Source organism: Larimichthys crocea, chromosome XIX (genome assembly GCF_000972845.2).
Source record: "Larimichthys crocea isolate SSNF chromosome XIX, L_crocea_2.0, whole genome shotgun sequence".
Lineage (NCBI taxonomy): Eukaryota > Metazoa > Chordata > Actinopteri > Sciaenidae > Larimichthys > Larimichthys crocea.
Genome location: NC_040029.1, coordinates 7,459,234 through 7,472,991, shown reverse-complemented (window position 1 = coordinate 7,472,991; position 13,758 = coordinate 7,459,234). Strand labels below are relative to the sequence as shown.

Genomic DNA, 13,758 nt, shown 5'->3' with positions numbered 1-13,758 from the left:
CTTTTGTCACTTGAGAAACTCAATTGTTCCTTTAAAAGTACAAGCAACAGGATAGAAATATAAAAAACATGCTAAACAGTACAACAGTTGTACTCTAGTATCTTACAGCAGCTTTCCAAAATCTTAAATTTGGTGAAGGTTGGGGAAAAGTCAACACTTTTGCAGCTGGAGTGGAACGAAAAATGTTCAGGTGTTTTATAGTCACAGCATCTATGTATCTAATTTTGACAAAATCGGAGGAAAACAGATGCAGATACAGTAATAATTCACCTTTTCTGACAGCTAAAATTGGCACCTTTGTCACTTTAAAGCAAAGGTTGCACTGCACTGCTTGAGAAGTACTCGTTTTACAAAGTGCCTCTATATCGCGCAAAGAATTTAATTGTTCTTTCAGAGAAATGTGCAACAAGGGACCAATTCTACCGTGCAAGAGTAGCACTCCAGTATCTTCCTGCCACAGAGGCTAGCATCAGGAAACAGCTTTATAAAACTTCGACCACCAAATTTGACTGTTCAGGTCTCGTAATTATGTTGACTGCTATGTGTGTCTATCTTTGTAGAGTCATGCGAGGCTTGATGTCGGGCTGGTGTGTAGTCATGTGGGCTGTGTGTGAGTGTATGTGTGTCTCAGGGGTGTGCTCAGGGTTAGGGGCATTGATGAGTCTGTGGCTGACATTTGAGTGTGATTGAGGGGGAGTGCGGATACTAAATCACTGCATTGTTCTGCTGTCGGTGCGTCCTGTCGTTACTGCACTTTACAGACCAACATGATGCTTCTAATGGGATAATAAGCAATTAAACAAGAGCACAGAAGCTGGGCGCCTTAATAAAAAACCCAAAGCCTGAGGTGCTCAAACCAAAGACTGAAGAAAGTTGTAGGAAAAAGTGCAAAAGTAGCTGTTGAAAATGATTAACAGTGTCTTTTTCCAGCAGTCACAAAGAAGATTTTTTTAAGGCTGCAAAGCCTTCATCAGCCTTATGAAGAAGACGAACACTGGCTGTGTTTTCTCACTCACTGTTAACTATGCCACATTTCTGTCTAATGATAAGGTAAATGAAAGGATATTTCAAAGAGAACTGGCCGTCCCTGAGTAGTTTTTTTTCAAAGACTGGACAAACTGGAGCAGTTTGGAAAAAGACCGCAGGCGTGCCGAATGATTGTCAGCCATGCAAATAATCACTTACTTACACTCAGTGAGTTTGCTTCGGATAAGGCAAATTACCATTTGAAAATGAGCTCAAAAACACTCTGGGCGAAAAGCTTGCATCATGATTCTCGGTTATATTACTGTGGATACGTAACTACGCGTATACACACACACACAAATGCTGACAAACACGCACAAGCGCGGCGCTCTGTGCAGCCTCTGAACTGGCTGCAGGGATATCATATGAATGCTCTGATCTGATGGAGGGTTTGACTTATTGCTGCATCCAGTTGAAATTGGTTTTCAGACAGTCAGATGATGCTTCGGCTTTATTTTCCGGGTTGCTGATGTTGTGATTGTTTGAAGGCATTTCTGCAACATTATATACATGTAGAAAATGTGGATGTTGACAAGGCAAACTGGATAGAGTGACGGTGACATGCTGGAAAGTCAGCAGACTCAAACCTACGCTATTGTGTTACACAATTGCCCATTTCCCACTACAGGAACTAGATGAAACCTAACATAGCTGTCAGGCATGCTGAGGTGATAATAAATACATGATCAAGGTACTTTTAGGCCATGCTGATCATGACTGGTCAAGGAGAAGTGTCACAAACACGTCACAACAAAGATTATTAGAACATGTCGCCTGCTATTTAGTCAACAAACGTTGCAAAGTGCGATTAGACGTTGATGGAAAAGGAGCAGGGATGAGCAGATAGTATATCACAGCTTGGGATGGCCAGGTCCATCGGTGTTGGCTGATATTCGGTAAAAATACGCGGTCTAGATCAATAAACACTGATCATGAAACCGATCAGTGCGGCACATTGTATTTACGTCGGGTACGGAGTTAATCTGCAGTTGCTCCAGTTCAAGACCAAACATTTCTATGGATGTCATTTTTTTTATCAATGTCTAAATAATAATTTTAATGACTACAGATTCAGTGCAGCTACTAACACAGAGCATCACATGTGTAAATTGATGCCTGTAGCACACGTCGAACCAACAAGTATAGTAGCCAGAATCTATGGTGTAAATGTAATAAATCAGCTGATTTGCCGAAGAGTTAAATAGAAAACAATACATTTTTACGTATGTGTTGCATTGTACAAATATTTTTTACCTTCTTTTGACTGACTAAAACATTCAGGAAGCCTTTTCAGTCACCTGACAAGCGAGATTGAGGTGAGAAATTAGATTAACAGTCAATAAATCTGCATGTTAATTACTTTGAAATGTCTCCTTTGTCATGGCTGGAAGCTTCCTGGACTCTCAGACAGGTGTTGCAGTCAGTGTATCCTTTAGACTGACAGTGTATCAGGATGAATAGCCAGGTTATAAAAAGCCCTTTAAGCTCATCTTATCCTTTTAGTTGCTGAGTCTATGGTTGAATTCGGAGCTACTGTCAACGATATGAAGTTCCCAGCCGGGATTGGGAGGTAAGCAAAGTTTTAGCTACAGTGCTGAACTAATGCCAGTTTGATTAAATGCTCTGGATACAAACAGCAGGGGTTTCTGATCCCTTCGCCATTATAGTTTTCAGAGCTTACAGAGCTTCCCTCATTGTGCTGCTCTCTTTCTGACCTTCTTCAGCTGAGGCCAATCTATCATATCATCGGAAAATGACCGCAGTGTGTTGCTCTAATCTAATACAAAAATACAGCGGGCGTGAATGCGTCATCAGAACGGGTGTCATTTTGGTTGAAAGTCTAAAGCTGGGCTTTATTTCCAGCAGATGCATGGCAGAGAATGAACATTTGTTTACATCCCCGGATACATTAAGTGTTTATTTGATAGCAAACACAATCCAAATTGTCACTTAGCGATGCAAGCTCCAAGTCCAATAAGCTACGGGTCTTTAAAAGTCACAAAGTGCTGCCATGTTTAACAGGGTTAAATACACAAACAAAGATGGATTGAATGTGTAATTTGGAGCATTCAAATTTGGTGGAAGAGGAAAAAAAAACAACAATATTTCTCGGGGAGCACGCCTTGCTGCATATTAATTCTTATCGTGGTGATGAATAATCATGCTTCTTATGAGGAAGAGTCAGTAGAATACAGCAGCACTTTGAGCTGTCATAATTAACAGACTCACTCAACAATGGGCACATTCTCAAAGAGACTTCTTATTAACACAGACATAATGGGTAAAGTGCATATTAAAATGGGTATTTAGAGTGGAAGGGATCAAAACTACCAATGAAAACCCAGTTTTATGGTCGACGTGTTTCATTGTTTCAGCGTCAAATGAATGCCAGCCGACAGCCGAGGCCTGGGCCATACTGTACGGCTGCCCCGAGGTGTCAAAAAGCTTCGGCGTGACACTGCCATTACCCATGGGGCTCGTGCACACCTCATTAGCGACAGAGTATCCTTTGGCCACCCATGGGCGAGATTCAGTCCCTTGGTGGCTTAACAAGATCACATTTAAATCCGCGGCGAGATGGGGAATCGCTTCCTGATGAACATTCATCAGCGGGACGCAATTATTTCCAGGCTGCTTCCATTTCTGATCTAGTTTTGTGAGGAGTTCATAAAGATCGTGTTGATATCCCGGTGAAAATATGCACACAAAAAAAAGGTGTAAGGGTCAGTTCAACCGAATTACAAATATGCATTTTCTCACCCACCTTTAGTGGCACTAAGGCAGGCAATTAAGTTGGGGGTTTCATTCGCCCAGGTTTAGCGATACCGGTCTCTGCATTCAATTGAGGTGGATGAAATTTCATTTTTGGTTCATGCAGCATTGAAAATGAGCAATTACAAAATTCAATAGAAGTGTGTCTTTCCAGAAATAGTGGACGGAACACAACTCAATCCCAAAACTTTGGGCAAATCAAACCAAAACTATCTGCATCTGTTTCAAAAAAATATGTTTTCTTCTACGTTTGGTGAAGTAAAAGAGTTGTTGAGAGTTTGTTGGACAGGTCTAGGAAAGTGAATGAATAATCCTTTGTCTTCCCCCAAAGGTGCCCTTGAGCCGAACATCAACATTATCTCTTTTTCTCTGGGAAACATCATGTTGACTCAACCAAAAGACAATCACAACTAACTCAGATAACTAACACAGGCAACTGGGCTTCGTCAGCAAAATAAAGAAAGAACAAAGAACTTCCATCTTCTAAATGTTCCCGTACATCATGAGACGGATGGTTAGGGTCCGTAATTCAACGATGAGCCCTGAATTCCAACTGAATAGCCTGTTCCACAGTGTGCCTGTCAAGGGTGATTACAAGCTTAGCAAGAAAAATGAGATACCGGTTGACCTATTTCTGAACACTTTGTTTCACGCCGTCCCCCCACAATCTCCCCTTCCTCCATTCCGATCCTTTCTTCCAACCAACTTTGCCAGTTCCTTTCATTTTTTTTATTCCAGCCTCTCTGCCCACCGGTTCCCTCAGAGTAGAGGTCAGGTCAGAGGCCACCTGGCTCAACCACGTTGCCGAGCGTGAGCAACCTGGCAACAAAGGCCTCTGCTGTTGGGAGATCTGTCGCTCGGTGCCAAACTTTCACCTTCACCCCCCTCGCCTCTAGCCCCTCTGTGAAGAAAACCCCTGCAGGGATGCTTCAATGGGGGGTTGTGAGCGCTCAGCCCTCTGAGGCAGCAAAGTTTGGATGCTGTCACGAGGAGAGTCACACTGGGAACTCATCAGCGAGAAAAAGGTGGGAAATAAAAGGAGGTGACGCACCTCAGCCTCGGCTCGCGGACAAAGCGCGCTCAGAGACGCCGCAGCAACCTTCATGGTCGCCATTTCTCGCCATCGGACGATGAGCGGCCTCATTTGGCTGTCAGGATATATTTTCTAAATGTGTCGAAATGCAGCTTGAGGAGCCTTTTTATTGGTTCCAACTAATAAAAAAAATGCTTAATTGAAACAATACGCTATGAAATTGATGAAAGAGTATGAGTTTCTCAGTGCCACTGATGTCCTGAAAATCCTGCGTGTTGAGTTTTGCAGATAAGAGTTAAAGAAACTGGCAGCGGGCCCTTCTTCTCATATCCTCAGCAAAGCAACATGGGAGACCAGGGGTTTGGTCTTAAGAAGAAGTAAGTAGAGTTTGTTATTTCACCGCCTTTGACTAAGGTCATACCAAATTAACAGACGACTGACTGAATAAAAATAGCATACCATTAATTCTTTTTTTCTCCTCTCTGCTCATAAATCTTAAAGGTTGACCTGATTTTTAATGTTAAACTATGTGGAGAAATTAAAAAGGCGGAGGAAGGGGGGAAAAACATTCAAATAAGCAGCACGGACTAATTTCAACCATGTCGCCAGCTCAGGTTTCATGTGGGATCTGCGGGGACTAAAAATACTTTTGGTCTTTTGTGGGGAAACAATTTTTTTAAAAAGCCGCACGAAAACAATGCTCGGTCGCGGCGTGAGAACGAGAGCATTTTCAATTATGCTGGCAGAGATTTTGAAACTTTATGGTCAAGCGACGCTGAGAATTATAATCAATTTTCAGGTGATAAAAAAAACAAACAGTACGGTGGGCGGGGAGGGGGGGCGGGTTGGGTGAGCCATTTAATTGCCACCACATTCGTTAACAAGCTTAGCTCTTGTCTCAGCACTGTGCACCACACTCAGCATTCAAATAGATCCTAATTATTTCTAGTGAAGGTCTTAAGATTGTCAACTCTTGTGTTGGCCGATGATAAAACATGGCTCTTTCAAACTTAATCATTACAAGTACGTTCAACGAGCATAAATGGCTCAGAGGTTAGAGCTGCATTAACTCGCGTGTCCATTTTGGTTGGATGGCCTGGCACACACAAAAAAAGCAGATTACATCCTCAAATCAAACCCTAACTGATGATCGCGCTCCTAAACAGTCAATTATGGAATGTTTACTGTGGTGTTTTGTGGCGTTATTTGTTTCTGTTCGCTTGATAACATGCTAGGCCGACTTTGGATTGACAAGGATTTATGGGAAAGCAGCGAACGGAGTAAAAGCCAATCACGTAAACACCAATTACAAGCCCGCTGAGGAGAATTAAAGCGGCTGAATCAAGATTTTTTTTTCCTGTTCTTTTTTCTAAAAACAGACGAAAAGAAGGCGAGATACCGGATGTTTAATGAGGAGAAGGGATGATGGGCAGTGCTCGCATCATAATATGCAAATCAGCTCTGAAATAGTGTCTGATGCACTTCTGTACAGCAGTGGCTGTGAATGAAGACCACTGCTGCTAAATTATTATGATAATTAAGGAGTTTTTGGAGGCAGAACTTGTGTCAGTATAGGAAAAATAAAGTAACACCCGAACCTTCTACCCCAATTTTTACTATCCGTGGATCTCCGCAGTGATCCTCGCATCCCGACAAAGAGTATTTTGTTTTATTTAGGCTGATAGGATGCAGGAGGATAACTGGAAATCACTCAAAATGTCATGGTGACATTGATGCAGACAGTTTATCAGAACATGCTGATCACATTTCAGGGACAACAAGACCTCAGAGCTGCTAGATTAACTCTGCACTGTTTTTATTAGATTGACAAAATGCATTACAAACTCTCCTGGCTGCCTGTCAAGACTCAAAAATCTCAAGTACACCTGGCTCCTTTATAGACCAGCTCCATCTATTACGTCTATTTATCCAAAAGACATAATTGAAATGTCGTCTATTGGCAGTGATTTCAAACATTTTCGCCTTGTGACACAATGACACTCCTCAGACTGTTTCATGTGAATAAAGAAGAGCTCAAACTCTCTGGCGTGCATGCAGACATTTTTTTAGATATAGACAAATAAAAACTACACAATAATACAAATCTGCATAGCAGAACTTTTCGTTCTTCTTTCCTTTCACATTAATCATCTTGTGGTCCTTTTGAAGAGACACACGATTGAGAGCCAGTGGCTTAGGTCAATCCATCATTGGGTCTTTGTTTCAGGTTTTTTCTTGCCTTATTTTTGCCGCAGTTCATATCCCTCTTAGCTTTCTTAATTTAAACTATTCCAACTATGACCATCCGGATTTCGTTGAGGTTATTTTGTATTCATGGACGCCAGGAAGACTAGCAAGAATCCTATCAAACCAGTGTTTCTCAAACTTTTTACACCTCGTACCACCTCAGAAAATATCCAGATCTCCAAGTAGCACCATTATGAGAGATAAAAATTTAATTACAGTCGACCCCGACTGTTCCCGAACCAGAGCTACTTGTGTGCACTTGTGTGTGTAAATTACATCCTATGATTTCATAGTTTTAGCATTTTCATTCACAATTTTGTAGTATTTTGTTTCTAAATTCAAAAATATACCACTCCAACCAACAATATATTGTACATGTGTATGAATCACGACGAGGCCTCGCAGTAAGGACAACTTGAAAGTCATTAAATGTACATATAAAGCGCTTCTTGGTGGTAAAGGGCCTAAAACGTGTCAAACAATCACAAACAGTCAATCCTTTAACTGCCTCCTTCACGTGTAATCAAGGTGTAATTTGCTCTGCAGCTGTGAAACAACTCCTTTCATTCAGTCCCCACATTGCGGTGATTGTAGAACAATGGAACAAGTTGAGAGCAGAAACGAGAAACTCTGGTGAATGCTATTAATAAAAGACACATCTCGTCACTCTCAATATGGCAGGCGAACCTAGCAGGCTTTGAAGTCCTCTCCTCTCGCTTAACTTAACCCAGTCTCCACTCATCTCTCGCTCAAACTCTCCCTTTAATGTGGCGAGCCGGCCAGCCTCCATGTACCGTCCCAACAATCACGTCACTGGACGTCTTCAGAACTGGGATTATTTGCATTTCCTGGTCTGTTTGAGCTTCAATCACACAAAAGGGCCCAGGACCGCTGAACAAAAAGAGCAGGGAAAAAAAAAAAAAAAAAAAAAAATCACCCCTAAAGTAATGTGGTGCCACAGAACTCAAACCAGATGAATCTTCTCTATTTTTACCTTTTCCTTTGCCAAGGAAACATCAGGCACATCCTGTATGCTTCAGTGAAGACGGGCCGGCTAAAGCTTTCTAAAGAGGAGAGGGAACAAAGATGTTTCACCCCCGCCCCCCCCGCACACATCTCTCCTTCCAATGTTTGCTTGATTCTGTTGTGTATGATCTTAGAGATGTGGATATTGAAAATGATATGACACAAACACGCACTAGCATATGTATACACATCTGTGGCGAGTGCAGGACGCCCCGGACTCCTTTCTTGTGGCGTGAAAGCTATGCGGCATAGGTGAAAAGACGAAAAGGCGGAAACCTGAGCGCTTTGCACAGATGCAACGCGACGGCGGGCGACGGAGCACTCCGAGGCGGCAAAAACACATACACGCTGTAAATTTGTTGCTAAACACCAGATTCCAGATGCTGCTTTGGTCTTGGAGAGAGAGATAATCTCACTGGACTTGTTCAACATTAGTGGCAGGCTAGCAACAACAGTAAACATACAAAAACACAAGACTGGGTGAGTCCATAACATCGTTTCACACATATTTTTAAAAAGTTTAGCTAAAATGACTGTAGAGAAAACAGCTGTCAAGAGAATTGTTTTGCCAATTGAGTCATTTACTGAACTGGTTGTCATTTAACAAGCAGAAACATAATTATGATGTCACTTTGGGGACATTTCTGACTGACAAATTCATTTATTTATTCATAATAAATGTAAATAATTGCTGCGCCACAAGTGGTCCAAAAACTCCACTAGATATCTTTCAGCTGCAGCACCGAGAACAGGACTTGCTCTTTGCCTTTGCCCCTTGTGCTTTAAGCCAATGAGACTATTGCTGCCACTGTAAAATATTTGTGTAACTAAAACTCCAATTTGCTAATGGCCACATAAAACAGCATTTCATTCTGAATGGACTTTTGTGTGCGCTCCCTTCCTGCACGCTGAAAAAAAATAAAAAAATAATGAAAATCACTTCAGCTATTTGCTGAGCGAGTCTGCTTGATTCGAACAACATGGCACCTGTGACTATTCAACAAGGGCACTTTCAAATTGCCTGTCATCAGTAAAAGCTGCAATTTCTGCCGTGAAAAAGAGAGAGAGAAAAAAAAAAGGGAATAAAGACGAACAGCCGGTGAAAACAGATATGAGCCTCCATCGTTGTAATCAGGTGGAAATTGCGAGGCCCGCGCTCACATTCCTGCTTCTGCTGGGAGTGCTGATATATACGGCGGGGCATCCTCAGAGTATATTATGTTCCAAATAATTATTGATTTTCATCTTTGCCTTATCATATTTAGATTAAGCCGATAGCATGGACAAACCTCCGTCCACAGAAACACTGATTTAAAAATTTGCCTTTTCATATTTTCAAGTCAGGATATCAGTGGACACTTCTCCCTGCACACACTCATTTCTGTAATTGCTTTTTCATATTTTGGTTAATGGCGGCGGGTGTTTCTGTCCAGCAAACACACACACACACACATATGCGGGGAGAGAAACACACACGGGGGGAAACACACACACACAGTTACTCAGATCCATAAATGTGCAAACGAGAAGCAGAGATTAATGTGTTGTGTTTAAACCTAACCTTTTCTGTAAGTCAAGCGTTCTGCGGGGTTATTTCTAATTTAAAACTGGAGCTATACCAGCCCCTTAACATCCTCATCCTTATTAAAGACATTTCAGGACACGCTGTAGCCAGGAGGAACGGTTCAAATATATATGATTCAGTGTCATTTGCAGAGGAAATCTGGGTTTTAGAGGAAGTTAATTCTGCCTTTTGCGACTGCAGCGATGACAGATGTAATGTGTGGTCCAAGGTTTTTCTTTAACAGTACAGTGAGGGCTGCTGTTGAGCCTGCAAAGTGCCACTGATTACTGTGTAACTGCACTTAATTCAGATTATTCCTTTGACTTACTTTGCTTTAATCCTAACAAAACTAAACCGCTGCAGGTTACCTTCATCATCAGCTTCATCGAACAAACGCCATTGTCCTGCCAATAGGGGCGTTTAGATGAGAAACCGCTGGAAGGCAAAGAGCGATTTTTTCATTTAATTTTGAAGGACTTGTTGACTCTCGCGCTGGCATATTTTGTTTACCCCGCAGCGAAACCGCCGTGCAGATTTATGTCCCATGTTCCTCACAAACAAATGGCACAAAATCCACCCGTGACCAACAAAAAAAAAAGTCAGAATTTAAACGTCTTGTGTGGAACGTCGCGGCTGCAAACAAACAAACAAAAAAAAAAGGTGTTTAACGTGCGGATTCAGGTGTTGGGAGACGTGTTGAAAACCAAAACAATCGGCTGAAAAACACTAAACTGCTTCACACAAGATGAGGAGCTGCTTCTCTGGATGTTCTTCCATCTCTGGTATGCGACCTTTCCTGCGACTTACCTGACAGTCCAAGAAACAGCACTGACACACACCCATCTGGCAACCGGCGTGGTTTAAAACAAATGCTATGAATTATTTGCAGCTCCTATTTGTCCCCGCTTTGGTATACATACCGAGTGTGTTTATTTGGAATCAAAGGGTGTGGCAAAAGCCGGGTAATGAAACCCAGCTGCGGGCCGCAAAGACACTGGATGGCTTCCCTCACAACACAGGCCGGAGAGAGAGGGGCCGACTCGGAGCGTAACACAACAAGAAAATCGAAAAAATACAAACAAAACGAGTGATTTGCACACAAAAGAAAACTGAATCAGGCACAGCCCGTCCACTGGAGAGAGGTTCTTGTAAACAAGTGGCCGTGCTAAAACAATACAGCTGGATTTCCTCTCGGTAAGCGACGATAATCATCGCTCACTGTTTACCACAGTGTAGAGGGGTTCCAGCCCCAAAAGCCTCTGGTCGCTCGCCCCCCCCGCTCCACCCCTCCACCCCTCAATAACACAAATGAAGCTGGATCTCGGTGATGGTGCGCTCCTGCACCGAGATTTGGCACCGTGCCTCTCGCTACTGTCCAAACAGATGAGGAAAAAATGTGATTCCTCTCTGTGCAAAGTCAGAAAGTTTAGCTTTTGTGTGTTTTCTGTCAGAAAAAAAACTGAGCTTAAACCATGATTTTGGCATAACTTACCTCCTAACTACGACATTTTTTTATTTATTTTTTTTAATGTATTCTAAACGTCCTTAATATCCGAGAGCCTGGAACACTTTTTTCCCCGGCAACATTTCCTAACCATTCCAAAACTAATCATTTCTCTTTATGGAAAAAGAGCTTATCATATGCAAAGTGCTCGACATCAATGTCTTCATATTCTCGTTTGAGAAATTCATTGCGCTGTGAATTCCCTCGGGAACGCTGCAGCCAAGTTTCTGCCTCGCAAAAGTTTTTTTTTTTTCTTCCTCTTCTTTTTTTTTTTATTCTCTCACTTTAATTCAACTTGGCACGTTATTTCTCAGAAATACCGTCGGGGCTCGGGGGAGAAACGTAGACGTGGTCTCACTTGTTAGTGCGGGTTTTAGTGCTGAATAAGGATCAGACAATGGCTGAGGGGAGAGGGGCTTGCAGTCTTGCGAGGTATTGACACAGGAGATATTGCCTGAACAAAGTGGAGCCGTGAGAAAAGGGAGGGAGCGAGCGTGAAGGAAGAAGAAGAAGAAAAAAAGAAAGATTATCTTAATTATCATTCAGGAGCTGCTTAGTGCAGCACCTGTGCATGAATAATGTCATTTATAGGCACATTGAGATGTGCATAATTCCCCCTTAAATCATACACATTAGCGGAATAACAAGGGATGAACAAGTCGGCCTCTCGCAGGCTCAACTAGGAGCGAGGGGGTTCATTGTCAGCTCCTCACCTCCCCAATAAGAATGTATTTCTCTATTCAAAGACTCCACTCCTCTCTCATTTAACACTTGCTATTCGGTCCAGAAGAGCTGTGAGGTTACATATCCTGCTTCATATTACCACGCCGGGTTTCATTTGCGCACCGCGTGACTTCAAAATAGAGGATATTTTACTGCTTAGCGGCGGAGAGGTTGTGTGATCGCGCTTGTTTTGAAGTAAAAAGCAGTAAGGGAGCGCTCGCTAATACACGTGAATCGATGTAAATGTCCTCTGGGTCGGCGCCCGTGTACAAACGGAGCTCGGATTTTGAAACAAAGCTGGATATTAAAAGATGTTCAGTTGAATCGGGGCCTCCGTAACAGACTCGAGAAGAGCTGCTTCCTCTCATTTAGAGAAAAGGTGTATCAGGATCTGAAGTCGTAGAAGAAGTCTCTGTCACAACTCCACAACGCCGTTTCAGCCAACACAACTTCAAAAGCGTTCTGCCCATCAGACTTTACTAACTTGCTCATATTTGGTCATTTTTCCTGGTTCATGTGCTTCTAAATATGTAAATAAGTTACGTAGTTTCACTGTTTTTACGACTGGGGTGTTTTATTTTGAAAACCGTCCAGATTCTCTATGCCGTTTCTGTGTCTGACTTCCGGCCAGCTCGAGCCGGGCCGACCATACCGCCAAAATACATCATCGTTTTAGATTTTGTAGGAATAATCTGAATCCACAAAGAAACTAGTAACTAAAACTGTGAACAGTGCAGTAAAAAGTTCAGTGTTTCCCTTGAATCGTTGCCAAGTAGAAGTATTACTACAGAAAACTACCTCAAAATTGTAGTTCAGTACTTGAGTAAATGCACTTTGCACCACTGATTAGTCAGTACCAATGTACTAGTACTATTGCAGAAGTAGTAGCAGTGGTATATTAACAGTATTAGATATGTTATTAAACGAAACAAGCACATTCAAACATTTTAGAGCGAGCTTTGTTGGTCAGTGCTTCATCTTACCTCACGCGGCACTTCATATTGCTTCGGTCTTGTGTCAGCTTGAAGTACACGAGGACCACTGCTCTCTTCTGGAAAATAATAAGAAATAAAAATAAATCACAGTTACGCGTCTAGACTGAATAATTCAACAACAAACCGCCTTAGGACTCTATTTTAGTATTTTTTTAACATGTAAAATGAAGTTTCAACATTGGACAGGAACATAATTCACATACCAGGATGAAATTGGTTTAAATCAGTGGCTTCATGAGGGTTTCTATTAGCACACCTTGACAGGAGAGAAGGAAATAACACAGCACAATTAGCATTTTCAATTAGCACTGCTGTATTTGACTAAAAAAAACGTTTCCGCGATTAATTAGTCGACACAACAACACTGGACAGAGCCTGAGTAGTCTTTACATTAAAGTTTATGAGGCCGTTTTGTGTTTTTTCCGCAGGTTTTAACACTTTTATCGACAGGAGCGCTAGTAAAGACTCACCTCTCCTCAGCACGCACCTGGGCTAATCAGCACAGGCAGTGACATCACACTCGGAGTCAAAGTTCACATCAAGAAAATAAAATACACAAAATAAAAGCTCACTAAAAACGTGACTATACTGAGAAATACATATAAGGACATTAAAAAATTCAATATATAAAATATATGATACATAATGTGGTCCTGGAAGCTAGCTGTTGCCCCGGCAACCGCTAAGGTATTAGCCACTTGCATAGCTTCTTTCTATTTTATCTGTATTGTGCCATTTACAAGGCAATTAGCTCTCAGGTTTACACATTAACTTATTCAATAAACGTGTTTATTGAAGAAAATAAGCTTTCCAAGCTTTTACACTTCATTTAGGATCACTTAAAATGGTCTCAAATGTGGTTCTGGAA

At 41.9% G+C, this 13,758-nt stretch overlaps 1 long non-coding RNA gene across 2 annotated transcripts in view; it reads right to left on the bottom strand.

Annotated features, from left to right (window-relative positions):
* LOC113748305 (uncharacterized) overlaps positions 1 to 13,471 on the bottom strand; it is a 160,487-nt gene extending 147,016 nt beyond the window's left edge. For both annotated transcript variants that reach the window (XR_003464253.1, XR_003464254.1), the window contains exons 1-3: positions 13,361 to 13,471; positions 13,094 to 13,146; positions 12,879 to 12,946 (exon numbers count right to left, since the gene is read on the bottom strand). This is a non-coding gene — a long non-coding RNA (uncharacterized LOC113748305). The remainder of the gene's footprint in view (positions 1 to 12,878; positions 12,947 to 13,093; positions 13,147 to 13,360) is intronic.
* Between the last annotated feature and the right edge of the window lie 287 nt (positions 13,472 to 13,758).